Raw genomic sequence first — 14728 nt, forward strand, 5'->3', positions numbered from 1 at the left:
GTTTGTACTTTAACATCAAAAGGAATTAACATGGGGAAATTTAACATGGGTGGAACTATAGCGGCTCAAGGGATTGGGACTGTCTATGCTCAGTACAAGCGATTTAGACTCATTGAGACGTTTGTTTAAAATAGGTGGTTGTACCATGGCGACAAGGGAAATTCAACATTGGTGATTTTAACATGGGTGGGGCTAGCGAAAAGGGAAAATGGAACATAGCGACATGGATCGGGACTGCATAGCGACAAGGGAAAATGGAACATAACGACAAGGGATCGTGCCTGTCTAGACTCAAGGGGAATTGAACATAGGAAATGTAGAGCGACAATAGATTAGGTCTGTCTAGGCTCAATATAGGCGATATAGCCTCGTGTAGACATCTATGTTAAAAAGTGGCCGGCACAAAAGCCTCAAGATTTATGGCCTCACGTAGACTTCTATGTTAAAATAGGGTCCCGACACTTTGGACTCATAACAGGAATTTAACATGGAACAGATTGGGCATGTCTAGACTTAAGCGGAATGGAACATAGGGAATGGGCCTGTCTAGGCCCAAGGGGAATTGGAAAGAGGTGACGTCATGGTACTGGACATTGGCAACAATATTGCAAGTGGCTGACCTCAATCGGGCAAAACAGTGACAGCGGAAAAAAATCTATAACGCCTGGCGGGGGCGGGATATATAACGTTATAGACATATAATCACCTACCAAACAATCCATAGTGATGAGAGTGCTAATCTAAAATAAAGTTTTATACAAAACAACACACTCATACTAACAAAATACACGTTATTTACTATCAATACATTGTGATAAAGGAAATTATCTATCTACAAAACACGCCATTACCTTACAATCACCTCAACAAAAGAGTCAATGGTTATACTCACACTACTCCACATTCACACAAAACAACCACAATGAGCAGGGTCAAGGGTTTTTGTTAATGAAAAACAAACACGTACAAACGTACGCGCGCACACAAAATACAAACACAAACGAACGCGTACGTACAAAAACACATACAAACTCACTATTTTTGTTTAGGGACAAGTGTTTTTTGTTAAGGAAAAACAAACACATACAAACGAACGCGCGCACACATAAACACAAAATCTAACACATACACACACACACACACGCTATTTTTGTGTGTGTAGGAACTAGTGTTTTTGTTAAGAAAAAACAAACATAGACACACACCAACGTATGCGCGCACACAAACACACACACACAAACAAGCACACAGACAAATACTCCAAGCTTAAGCTGAACCGAGCAGGAGATATCGTAGTTAACTATACATAAGTTATTTAAAGATTTGAGTTGTCAGCTGAGCTAGTCTACGTGATCCGTTATGCTTTAGAATAGTTGTATATTTAGGGACACATCAATAGGTACGTATAGCTATGCGGATTAAACTTGTTGCATAGCATTAATGTCCGTACAATGTCCCTAAACGTGTTTCTATAATGTCCATTTTCTATGTCCCTATTTTTTTGTTTGTACAGTGTCGCTAAGGTGTCGGTAAGTAAGACGAAGAGATCTGTTTAAGAGGCTCCGAGATTTAGTTGAACCGAGCATGAGATCTCGTAGTTATTTATAGATGGGTTATTTATAAATTTGATTAGTTAGCTACATTTTATATCAGTTGGATCTGTGTGTCTATTTTTTTGTCTCTACAGTGTCTCTAAGTGTCGCTAAGTATGTTAATTGTACGTCCCTATTTCTACGTCCCTATTTTTGTATTTCATGGTCAATTTTTACTAGAGACTACGTGGCTGACTTGAATACGCGCTACTGTAGGTGGTAGGTAAAATGAATTTGATAGGGACAAAGGTAGTTTTATAGGGACAAACAAAGACCAATGCACGCACACACACACACACACACACGCGCGCGCTCTCACACACAAACCCACACACACACACACACACACACCAGACGTTATATGTTAGCTTCGAATGCAAACGAAGATGAAATTTCACTAAATAGACTATCCCTTACACCACAAAAACATATCATACCCACTATTTAAAATGCTGTGTGTTCGCTTAGAATGTAAGAGAAGGAGCTGAAATCTCACAAAATATCTGTCCCTTCCACCACAAAATAATATCCATTACACCCACTATACCATCTATTAAATCATAATCACTATCCAAACGCCCTGTGTTAGCTTCAAATGTAAGACAAGGAGATAAAATCTCACAAAATAGACTACCTCTTACACTACCAAAAATACTATGTGGAAAAACGCAAGTGTCTATTTATAGTCACAACTTGTTGGAAATTCCTATGTAAAACCCCAATATATATTTATAGCCTCAACTTGTGTGACGACCCTGTTTAAAATCCCTAGTATCTATGTATAGCTACAACCTGTGTAAAGTCCTATGGAAAAACACAAGTCTTAGACTTAAAATGTCTAGCTTCAGTGACGTCACTGTACTGGACACTAGGGGGGAAAATGGAAACGTGTTGCAAGTGGCTGACCTGAATACGTAGGTAGGTAGGTACGTGAACTGAATTTGATAGGAACAAAGGGAGTTTTATAGGTACAAACAAAAACCCAAACACACACACACACACACACACACACACACACTCCAAATGGCCTGTGTTAGCTTAGAATGCAAATGAATAAGATGAAATTTCACAAAATAGAATATCCCTCACACCACAAAGATACTCTCCATTACATCCACTATACCATCCATTATATCATACTCATTATCCAAACGCCCTCTTAAAGCTTAAAATGTAAGAGAAGGAGATAAAATCTCACAAATTATACTATCCCTTACATTATAAAATATAATATTCATCACAAATCTATGTCAGTGATTCCGAAGACGACATGAGTGAACCCGCATCGATGTCGTCTACTTCTGTAAAAAAATTTTAAAAAAAAACACGAGAGTTCTGTCCTGATTTAACCCCAAAGAAATTCGTTCGTCCCCCTAAAATTATTGCCACATTTGAGTGACCCAATAACGCACTTACAGAAAACTGAAAACGAAGACTTACACCTATACTGTGAAATGTAAAGAGTGGAAAACTTGGTCAAATTAAAGTTTATAATCAAGATGAAACGATGACACCTTTTCAAGGAGAAATCCGACATCAAGAGACAGTAGCATTCCGTGTCCAAATGTGTTAGTAGAAGTTTGTGCTAGCGATCTCGAAGAGGATATGAATACCTCATATTCAACACCATCTACATCCACTACAGAGAGAGAGAGAAAAAAAAAAAAACGGTGGTAAATCGGATATGATAACAAAATCAACAAGACCAGTGAAGAAAGAAATTCGTTTAGTACCTCATGAAGATTATGTTTTACAACCTAGCAGCCCAAAAGTGACTTGCATAAAAAAATTGAGAACGATGACATACACCTACACGGAGAAATTAAACGGTTTAAGTCCGTGGTTACTATGTCTTTGCATGTAATGTTCATATGAAATTTAGGTACAAACGAAAGCTAACACACACACACACACACACACACATACACACGCGCGCGCGCATACACACGTATTACTGCATTGGATGAGAGTAGAATGGAGACTACATTATGTGACAGTAGAACGGGGACTAGTGTTTTTAGAGATGGACAGACAGACTTAATGTTACATTGCAGAGAGAAAGAAAGAATGAAAAAAAAACGGAAATGTATGACACCACTTTTGGGTATTGTTTTTCTTTAAAGGTATTAGAGGACGATGATAATTAAGACGATATATTTGAAAATTAAACGATTCTAGATTATGACTGGCGTAAGTTGGAAATTAGCAGACGCAATTCAGATAAACTAGCAGGGTTAGAACTACATGTTAGATCCGCCATCCCTTTATTCAAGGACGGATACTCCTAATTTTCATTGTAACGAACCCCTGTGACCTGAGTAGCCTCTGTTTTGCTTACGATAGTTTAATATAGTAGTTGTTCTTGGTCCTATTTAGCAATATTAAAATGACTGGTGCATAAGGTACGTTCTACCTCAAATATTTTTGCACATTGTGGGTCTGAAACCTGGTATTGTTACTTTATTTCAATTAAAAGGTGGCACGGCAAGGTTACGCGCACATCATTTCATTCGGAACTTCCATTAGAAACTGCATCTGCTATTTTTGCGAGACAAAATTATGCCATAAATTTCCCAGCCAAAAGAAGTTATTCGGATCACATCGGCAATTTCAACGATTACATTGACTGTAAGGTTAAGGAGTTTTACGAATGAAAAAAAAATAATGTCGCAACTTTCAGGACAATCCTACGGATCATGCCTAGAAGTATGGGGGCGCTCTACAGATATTATGACTTTCTATGAGAGTGCCAGGTGTAAGGTGAAGTTGTTTGCACACGTAACATGCACAATGGAGAGAATGTTGGTATAAATCTATGTTACATTCATGTGCTGTGGCTAGAATTTCATTGGATATAGTACTTTTGGAAAATGACTGCTCCTATGTGCTCAAAGAATATCAGTTAAAATTAGTCTAAAATACACAATCTTCAGCAGTTACTAAAGTAGGGAAAATAAATTTTGCCAGACTAGACAGTAACAGCTTCTGAAAGTGCATTGAATGAAATATGAAATGTACAAAAATCGTTTTTGTTTAATAATGTTTACTCTGAAGTCAAGAAAGTGAAAATGACCTAGCAGAGGTAGCAGTCTTTTGAAAGGTACACATCTGAACAAAAATCAATGTGTATAATCCATAACCGATATTACACACAACAACCATATACCAAAATAGGGGCAATTACAAGTTCTTCGAACAATTCCTAAGATATACAAGGTCTTTTTTAACAGCCATTATAAACCGTGAGGAAAACCGGGTCAGTTCTTTTCTTCAAAAATAAAAACTATGCAAAATTGTACACAAATATTAACAGCAATAATGTTGTCACCAAGGGAGATCATAGTATAGGCCTGATACACAAGTATGAACAATGAATGTTTCATCCACAAGCAGGATGTATGACTCATTTTCACAACTGAATTATCAATTTCACTCAGTTATACTGAATAATACTGATTCGGATATGGATAATATGCATCTCTTAACGTCCAGTTGACGAATACGATGCATTTCTGGTTTAGGTCTCTTAGTCAGGTGGCGCTCATCAGTTTCGTATTTTGCACAGGGTTAGAATTTTAAAGAAAGAAAATTTCCCCTGGTTTCCTCACTGTTCAAATAACCTTTAAATCCCTTTATTTTCGTGTATGATTGATGGGTGCAATATGGGTTATAGAATATACAGCTTGGCCTTACTTCAAATGTGCACTCCCCAAAAAATGGTAGTTCCGCTTGGTCATTTTCACTTCATGGAATTCAGAGGTTAATTGTAAAAAAAATAATATAAAAAAGAACAGCCGATAACTTTTTTTTTACATTTTATATATTTGGCAATTCATTCACAGCATTTTCAGAAGCTGGAATTGTCTAGTCTGGCAAAATTCATTTTTCTTATTTTAATGACTGCTAAAAATAGTGTAATTTAGACAAATTCAGGCAGATATTTTTTCAGCACAAGGGAGCAGTATTATTAGTTGGTTGCATGCTTGGATCATTTATAATTTCCGTAAGTACAATATCCTATGAAATTTCAGCCACAGTACATGAAAGTAACATAGAGCTATACAATATTCTCACAAATATGCATGTTGCAACAACTTCATCTTACACATACCACTCTCACAGAAGTTCAGCACATCTGTAGAGCGCCTCCTCAAGAAGCCACCTCACATGACCTGTCCTTCCCAATCTGCTGAAAGATCCCTTAAGAGCCTCTATTCCACAGAGACCCGTTGGTCATAAAGCTTTGGTTTTAAGAAAAAGAATTTCACCGGGTTTCCTCATTGGATATACTGGCTATTAAAAAAAGAAAGACACTGTATATCTAAGGTATTGTTCAAATAACCTTTCATTCCCTTTATTTTGGTGCACGGACATCAGAGGTTAATTGTAATTAAAAAAAACACACACACAAAAAAACAAAAAAAAAACAGCCAATAACTTTTTCTTTTACATTTTATATATATTTGGCAATTCATCAATTGCGCTTTCGGAAGCTATTATTGTCTGGTATGGCAAAATTCATTTTCCCTATTTTAATAGGTGCTAAAGATAGTGTACTTTAGACTAATTCAAGCTGACTGATTCAGCACAAGGGAGCAGTCATTTTAGTTAGCAGTAGTGTTTAGATTAAATTTCCATAAGTTCAATATCCAAAGAAATGTCAGCCACATTACATCAAAGTAGCATAGACTTATGCCAACATTCTCTCCAGTGTGCATGTTTCCTATGCAAACAACTTCACCTTACATACGTCAATCTCTCAAAAAGTACACAACAACTGGCGAGCGCCCCCATAAGACTCCATTACGTAAGAGGACAATAATATACATCACGCATGCGCTCACGTGAATTTGATTCATTACACATTAAATTATTCAAACTACTTTACGAGATTATTATACATAAATTATGTAGCAACTAAATTTAGTGGCTGTAACTCAAAGGAAATTAGGCATCCACCATTTAGCGTAAGAATATGGGAGAAAAGCGATCGTATTAAGTCATTTCAATATGTTTTGTGGCTGTCTTTCCTCTTTAGATAAGACTGACTGAAAGTATTGGACTTAATAATAATAATAATAATAATAATGAGGACTTTGTATAGCGCCTAATCTTTAGACGCTCTAAGCGCTTTACAACATTAGACAACACCTAAAAGATAAAAAACATATAATATTATTACAAAAACAAACACCATGAAATTAGAAAAACATTAAAAAATAAAAACATGCTGAGAATATTTCAGGTAGGAAACATTATGAGGTCTTTAAGTTTGTTCTTGCAGTCGAAATAAGTGAGTTAATACTACCTACCGGATTTAATAAGGATAATACTTTTTCTGTTACGTGTTTCACAAGTCGTCAAACATAAGATTTTATCGAGAAATATTATGTACAGGCCTATATATTGTCAATAAGACCTTTCAACCTACTGCTGCTCAAGAGAGTCGAGAAATACGGATAAGTGTCTAAAAACGTACACCGACATCTTGCGGACAAACATATCTGCAAACGATTCCTTGATTTCATGAATAGGTGATATTAGACACACAGTATCAACACTTTAAAAAAAAAATTGTTTTTGGTGGTGGGTGTGAGTGTGGGGGCTAATTTATCAGAATATACTGAAATAACTAATTTGCAGGTACTCATTTTCGTGGTTGATACTAGTAGATGGAATTTCATCCGACTTCAAGTTCGTTTTTTTAATTTTGTTTGGTCATTTATGTGGCAAGTGAAATACTTACAAGTTGGCACATACATGGCCAAACAGTAAACAACCAATTTTAAGACAGACGAAACTCTGCCAACGTTGCAACATAAAAAAAAATAACAAAAAAAAATAATAATAAAAAACCTCACAATTTTTGAATCCACGTGGAATATAACAACACTGTCCTGTGGCAAATTTGAATTTCGTGGCAACACATGACTGTTAACAAATACGGGCAAGTGTCTTAACTGTACACGTGTGTGTTCTGGGCATATTTGTCTGCAGCAAAATTGCACATTTGAATGAAGCGGTAACATCAGATCCCAAATATTCCGTCAGTATCAACACAGATTTCTTCTTTGAGTGTCTGTGTGGCGGGGAGGGGGCTGATTTCGCTGATTAAATTGAATAATGCTTGTCCTTAACAATATTTTCTTTGCGTTTCGAGAAAATAATTTATTTCTAATTTGTAACGACTATTGTTGAATTTTATCCAAATCGATTGGAGATATTTGAAGTATGGACGACCTGAATTTGTATGATATATGGTGACAATCACATAGATGTAGTACCATCAGACAGCAATGCCCCGACAATCTATCGACTTTGTCAATGTGTACTTTGCCAGGGGAACTTACTGATGAATATACAACTGGAAATTGTCTTGTATTACAGTTTGAAAGGGGTGGGTAAGTTGTTGATTGGACTAACACTGTTACACCATAATGCGAATGTCTGCATTTACTATTTGTCAACTGTTACGGTAAAACTCAGAAAGTTTCCTTTGGACCTAGACATCACGCAAAGAAAAATTAACTCGATTTAATAATTGATTTTGTTAACTTTTATTAACTGAATAGCCCCCCCCCCCCCCCCATGGAATATCCCATTTCCACAAGTGACTTCACAATGTTTTCACCGTTTTATATATGTGATTTTGCGATCCTTGGATTACCAGTGATATGCTCTACCAACTCTTCCCAAAATGAAAGGTCGCAGTTATAAATTAAATCTAATTTATTGCTGCATGCTAGCTAAGATTTTGTCATATCATTTAATGTGTGTGTGTGTGTGTGTGTGTGTGTGTGTGCGAGAGAGAGAGAGAGAGAAAGAGAGAGAGAGAATGTAATACTGTATGTATGTATGCATGTATGTACCGGTATGTATGTACAGTGTATCCCCTAGGGGTGCAAGACTGAGAGTCAAAACTTTCCTTGGTGTCAAAACTGGGGGTCAGACTAAATAAAAATGAGGGTAAAGGGAAACACTGTATGTATGTATGTATGTATGTATGTATGTATGTATGTATGTATGTGTATGCATGCAAGAGAGAGAGAGAGAGAGAGAGAGAGAGAGAGAGAGAGAGAGAGGGAGGGAGAAAAATGGGATGAGGTATCTAGCAAAGAAGAAAAATAATTTTCTATTTTTAGAACACAAATTTAAAAAGAAGAAAAACAATTTTCTATTTCAAGAACACAAATTTATTACAGCTACTTATTTACAAAACAAGACAGTACAACTTGTATTATTTGTCCTCTTGCTTTGGTCCTGACAGCTGCCTATCAACCCATTGGTCCAGTATCTTATCTTCGGCTGACTTCACCGCCGTCACAGTAAGGTGTGGACGGGTCACTTTGGTAGGCCAAGCATGGAAGGCAACAGAAACATCCGAGACTAGGCTTCCATCTGCTTGAACCTGTTGCGTGATGGACATAGGGGTTCTGTATCCTTTTGCTGCCTTGGGACGAAGTCGTCGATCTCGGGTGTTGACAGGAGAGCTTTCAAACTGGGCAGTCTCATCTCTGTTGGACAGTGAGAGGCGGCAACCTTTTGCAGCTTTTGGGCGATTCCTTCTGTCAGGAGGTTTTGGTGGAGCTCGGATGACATTGTCAGTTGCTGGGCTCCTAACGTTCTCATCCATATATCGGCTCCAACCCGCAATGGCAGTATCAACATCACTTTTCTTTATGTCTATTTCATTACTTGTTTGACTCGCCGCCTTTCTTGATCCCTTCATCGAATTCGGTCTCGACCTTTTGACTTTGGTTTCAAACAATGGATTATGTGTTTTTCTATCAGAATTCGAAGAACATTTGCTATTCACAGTCTCTTTGTCCTCTGTTTTGGCAAAATATTCAGTCTTGTCATCCACAGAACTGTCGCCCATGACTTCACGTTTGTTGCAAATTTTCTGTAACTCTTCATTTTCCTCCTCTTCTCTCTGGGGCAGTTGCTGATACTCTTCTATGCTCTCAACAACAACAATGCCTTCATCCTGGTTTTTACTCTTCCCCTCAGCCTTTCTGAACCATTTTGGAATACAATGAGATAACTTTGAACCCATTTTGATTCTTTCTCTCTATCTACGTTGTTTGCTCTAGGAGTGTAGTTGTCAGTGTGACATTAACAATTGCGTGACGTCATTAAAGTGACTTCATAGAGAGGCTCTGATCTTTACGTCATGGATTTTTATTTATGTCAATTTTTATAAATGATTGTTAATTAATAATATATTATCAAATATTTATATACAATATAGATATATCCTAGCGGCCACACTGTTTGGTGTAATTTTGTTAAAAACAAACGAAATCTGATCTGACATCACTATAATAGGAGAAGATAAAACTGGACTGGACCACGCGACTTCTCTAACTCAATTTATTTGCTCCAGTAAATAGTCTTTACATATCGATATACCAAATTTATTCACTCTCCCCAACTTTTTGTTGTTGTTAATATTAGGCTTTGATTTGATGCATGTTATATTGCCTGGAGAAATGTTTCAAATCATCCACCATTACCTATTTATGTTGGGCATCATCTGTACGAAACCTTGTTATATTTTTTTTCTTGTTTTCCACAGTTAGAAACGTCTTGTCCACATAAGGTTACGCCCAATAGTTTATCAAATTTTACATCCACGTGCATAAGTCGGCTGCATGCTGTTCAATCGTCGCTATGAAAATGATAATTTTTGGACCATTTTTCAACCCTTATGATCACAAAAAATTCCTATTTGTCTAGATTATGATATCATTACTTTGTAATGTCAAAATTATTCCGCATCCTTTTTAATCCAGCTTCTTAACTAGCACAAATGCTTTAAAATAAGCCTAAAGGTTCTAGTTCTGCCCTGTCCATTCAATGTTTTTTTTTTTCTTCTGCAACCATACACATGTCAATTTAAGAACTGAATTGGGATGTCTCTGACCAAAATTTGAAGAAGAAAAAAAAAAAATAACTGTCTCAAATTTTGTGACTTTACGTCACACGTTACAGGACAGAGGTGAGAAAAAAAATATATTAAAAAAAACACAAACAAATTCCAAAACAACGAACAAACAAAAAGAATCACAAAGAAATAAAAACAGTCTAATATTATTATCACCCCCACTGAAAATTATATATATATATATATATATATATATATATATATATATATATATATACATATATATATATGTGTGTGTGTGTGTGTGTGTGTGTGTGCGCGCGCACGTGTGTGTGAATAATTTTAATCGATTTCAAAATGAAATATTGTCAGCTGGGATGTATTAATTATTCTTTCAGAGAAAACGAAGCATGCATACAAACACACGTCTTTTTCCAACTGTATTATGACTGAACACAAGAAGCTGCGAATTGTCCGAGGGAGTTAACTCTTCACAGTACGTACAAGTTTGACCGTTACATGAAGAAGTTATGCAACTATTCCCAATCTTTGCTTTTTTACGGGTGTTTCTTTTTAAAATAATAAAAAAAAATCTCTATAAATAAACGAGACGCCCGAAGATTTTAACTTAAAAGTTGTTTAATGTAAACAAAGTGCAAACACTGTCTGGCTACTGTATCGTTCCTACAAGTGAAATCGTATTAATATTCTATCGCGCGATCCTCAGAAAGTACTTAAAAACGAGAGGGAAATAAGAGGAAATGAAATGACGAATTAACAGAAGGTAACATTTCAATTTATTTGTAGCGGATCCAAGTCACTGTTATGCTTTGAAATACCAGTGATACTCACCGTCAAATACGATGATTATTTGCAATCAGATGAATGTCTCCCTTGCTCCATCTATCGCTTTGTCTTCGCTGATCGGTTAAATAGTCACCAAAACGCACGCCTTTTGGAATTTTAAAAATTTGTATTGGTCTGTTCGAGAACCTTGTTGCTTGTGTGTGTGTGTGTGTGTGGGGAGGGGTTTGGAGGGGATTTCCACGAAATTATGTCAGTTGTTTTATTCATTTAGAATATGTTACATAAAATGGTGAATACCGATATGTTTCTGGTTATTTTCCGCCTTAATTTTTGACTGTTAACTTGAAATTCATCAGTGTGTTTGGAGAATTATATCGAAATGATCTACCGTTGAAATCCCATCATTTTATACTTCATTTACAGATCAAAATTTGATGTACCCACAGTATTAGTATATCAAATTGTTTTACAGAAACACTTCTAAATTGAACTTCCACTTTGACTCTTCTGGAAATCCATTTACACATTAAAAAAAATTAAGGTGGCCCGGGCCGAGCAACATTTTTTTAATTTTATAAAAGAAAAATTCTGTTTGAACAGAACTATGAGAGGCCCGAGTGTTTCTTAACCGAGATTCCGTGATCGTTCTCTATGGCCCTGAACACAGGGGTTCGTTACAAAGAAAATTATGAGTATCCGTCAATTAATCAAGAGAGGGGGGTCTATATTGTCACAGGTTAGACCCCACCCCCACATCCTTTGGTTTATTGACGGATACCACCATGTCAGCTAAGTCTGCGCGTCGGGTAATTCTGCGCAACGATACGTCATTTCTGTAAACACTGAATCACGTCTTATTTTTGTTCAAAAATCCATTTTTTTATCAAATAAAGAACGATTAAGTGAAGTGATATTCATAAAGTGTACAAAAGTATCCCGCATTTCGGCTCGAAATGCATATGAAAATGTATATATATATATATATATATATATATAAGATGGAAATGTATACCTTAAAACAATACTGCATTTTAATCCAAAATTCGAATTTTGCAATTTGTTGTCCCACACGTACAAAATCGTCTGCTACCCAAAGTGTCAACTTGCCGCTAGAATATAAATTCTCAAGAAATTCCTAAGCGCATAATCTGTTTCTAAGTTCTTTAGTAATTTTCCTCCATCAACAAGACTTTGTGAACACATTACAACCTAATCATTGTTGGTTCTTTTCCACTTAACAGCTTTTTTTAAAAAATAAAAATGTTGAATTTTATTTTTTTTTGCAAGATCGGTTTAGTTTGCTTAATATCTCTTGCCATTTACTGGCATTTTTACGTTGAATTTTGTCAAACTAGCTAAAAACCTGAATAATCTGGTGACAATTGCCTCTTTTCAAATCGCTGGATATTATTTTCGTCAATTGGTCGAATTCGGTATGCGTTTTGCTTTAATATTGGTGAACGGAAACCTTTTTTTTTTTTTAGGTGCGTAGAAATGCCCGACAGCATTGTACTGCTAATTTTCTTTGTAACGAACCCCTGTTGGCCTGAGCACAGACAAACAGTTGCAATACCTCTACAGCTGACCCCAGTACCAGAGAATAGGCATTCTGGGACTGACGATGTTTAGTATTGCTCTTTATACGATAGATATATTAGCTCTCATCCAAAATAAAATTTTGATTTAAAAAAATCTAGTGTAGCACCACCAAATTAAATTTAAAAAAAAAATTAACAGATCTACATCAACATACTTAAAATTGAGAGAGAGAGAGAGAGAGAGAGAGATTGATCGCATCTCATACTCACCGTGTATACAATGTATCAAACAGCTTGTTCTGTTTCCAGTAAACGGTGCACTTTCATTCACTCTGAATAATATTGTTTTATCTCGAACTAGGAATCTCGCGAAATACAGCGGCTTCAAAATGAATACCATTCCGTATTTTAGGGTATTATCAAAGACAGAAGAGACGCAATACCCTGACGACGTTGGTGGGATTTCGAGTAGAATCACGAATCACTCTGTGAGGTAAACAGCAGTTACAACAGGATTCAAAGCCGGAGTCCCAGCAAATAAAATCATGAAGATCACAGGACACAAAAATATTTCATCCATCACGGCATACGACTCTAAACTAAGCGTAATGGAGCAGAAGGAATATTCTTCAATCCTGACGCACGCTGCTGTTCCAAATCTACCCTCCACAAGTACTTCTTCGGCCATGACAGCTTCATCCAGATACGACTCAGACGCCCACATTCGCGGATTTTTTTCTTCTACTATCGCATCTTTCATAATTGTACCTTCAGTTATCATTAATGTATTGAGTCATTTTTACTCGTGCAAGTATTTATTTCCTCGTATCAATATTTCGTTATTCTTATTTGGCTTGATAATATTCCATTATTCAAGTCGGGTTTTGTTCGTTGGTGATGCGCGCTTTCATAGTAAAATAGTGTATATTAATGCGCTTAAATCAGGTTTCATTCATAAATTGAACATGTAAACTATGAAATAAAACAAAATAATTATATTGTTTCAGCTGTATTATTCCTCAAATATAACAGAGCGATTAATATGTTTGGCATTAAGTATATAATAAAAAGCTATTGACTGAGTGATGAAAAATATTGGGCCCTAGTTCATGTGGTGTAGGATGCGGGTATCCTTGGTCACATGAACACGGGACCAATAATTTTCATCACTCAGTCAATAACACACACACAAACTGAAGTTACAACGATACGTCGTCATTTCTGTAAACATTAGATCACGTGCTATTTGCGGTCAAAAATCCATTCATTATCAAGAAAGAACGATCGTACTTTAATTATGAAAAGTGATATGCATAAAGTGTACACAAAATATCCCACATTTCTCCTCGAAATGCATAAGAAAATGTGATTTCTAAATGTCAACATTAAGACCCACTCCGAGACCTTCTTTAACCGGTAACTTAGAAAATCATAGTTACTATGTATCTTTTACAATCATAAAAATAAATCTATTATTTAAAAGATGGAAATGTATACCTTAAAAATATTCTGCATCTTAATCCAAGTTTCCAATTTTGCAAGAAATCGTCCCACATGTACAAAATTGTCTGCTACCCTCCATGCCAACTTGTCGCTAGAACATAAATTTTCAAGAAATTCCCCTGCGTATAGTTTGTTTCTAAATTACTTTAGTAATTTTTCGCCATCAACAAGACGTTGTAAACACATTACGTTCTATTCATTGTTCGTTCTCTTCCATACAATAGCTTTTTTTAATTATAAAATGTTAAACTTTACTAATTTGTTTTTACAAAATCGGTTTAGTTTGCTTAATATCTCTTGCCATTTATTGGCATTGTTACGTTGAATTTTGTAAAACTAACTATAAACCTGGCCTAATTTACTCGACTGAAATGCTGACAGAAACAGTCCAAAGTAATGCA

Source organism: Sinohyriopsis cumingii, chromosome 18 (assembly GCF_028554795.1).
Source record: "Sinohyriopsis cumingii isolate HCF-2022 chromosome 18, ASM2855479v2, whole genome shotgun sequence".
In the NCBI taxonomy this organism is placed as follows: domain Eukaryota; kingdom Metazoa; phylum Mollusca; class Bivalvia; order Unionida; family Unionidae; genus Sinohyriopsis; species Sinohyriopsis cumingii.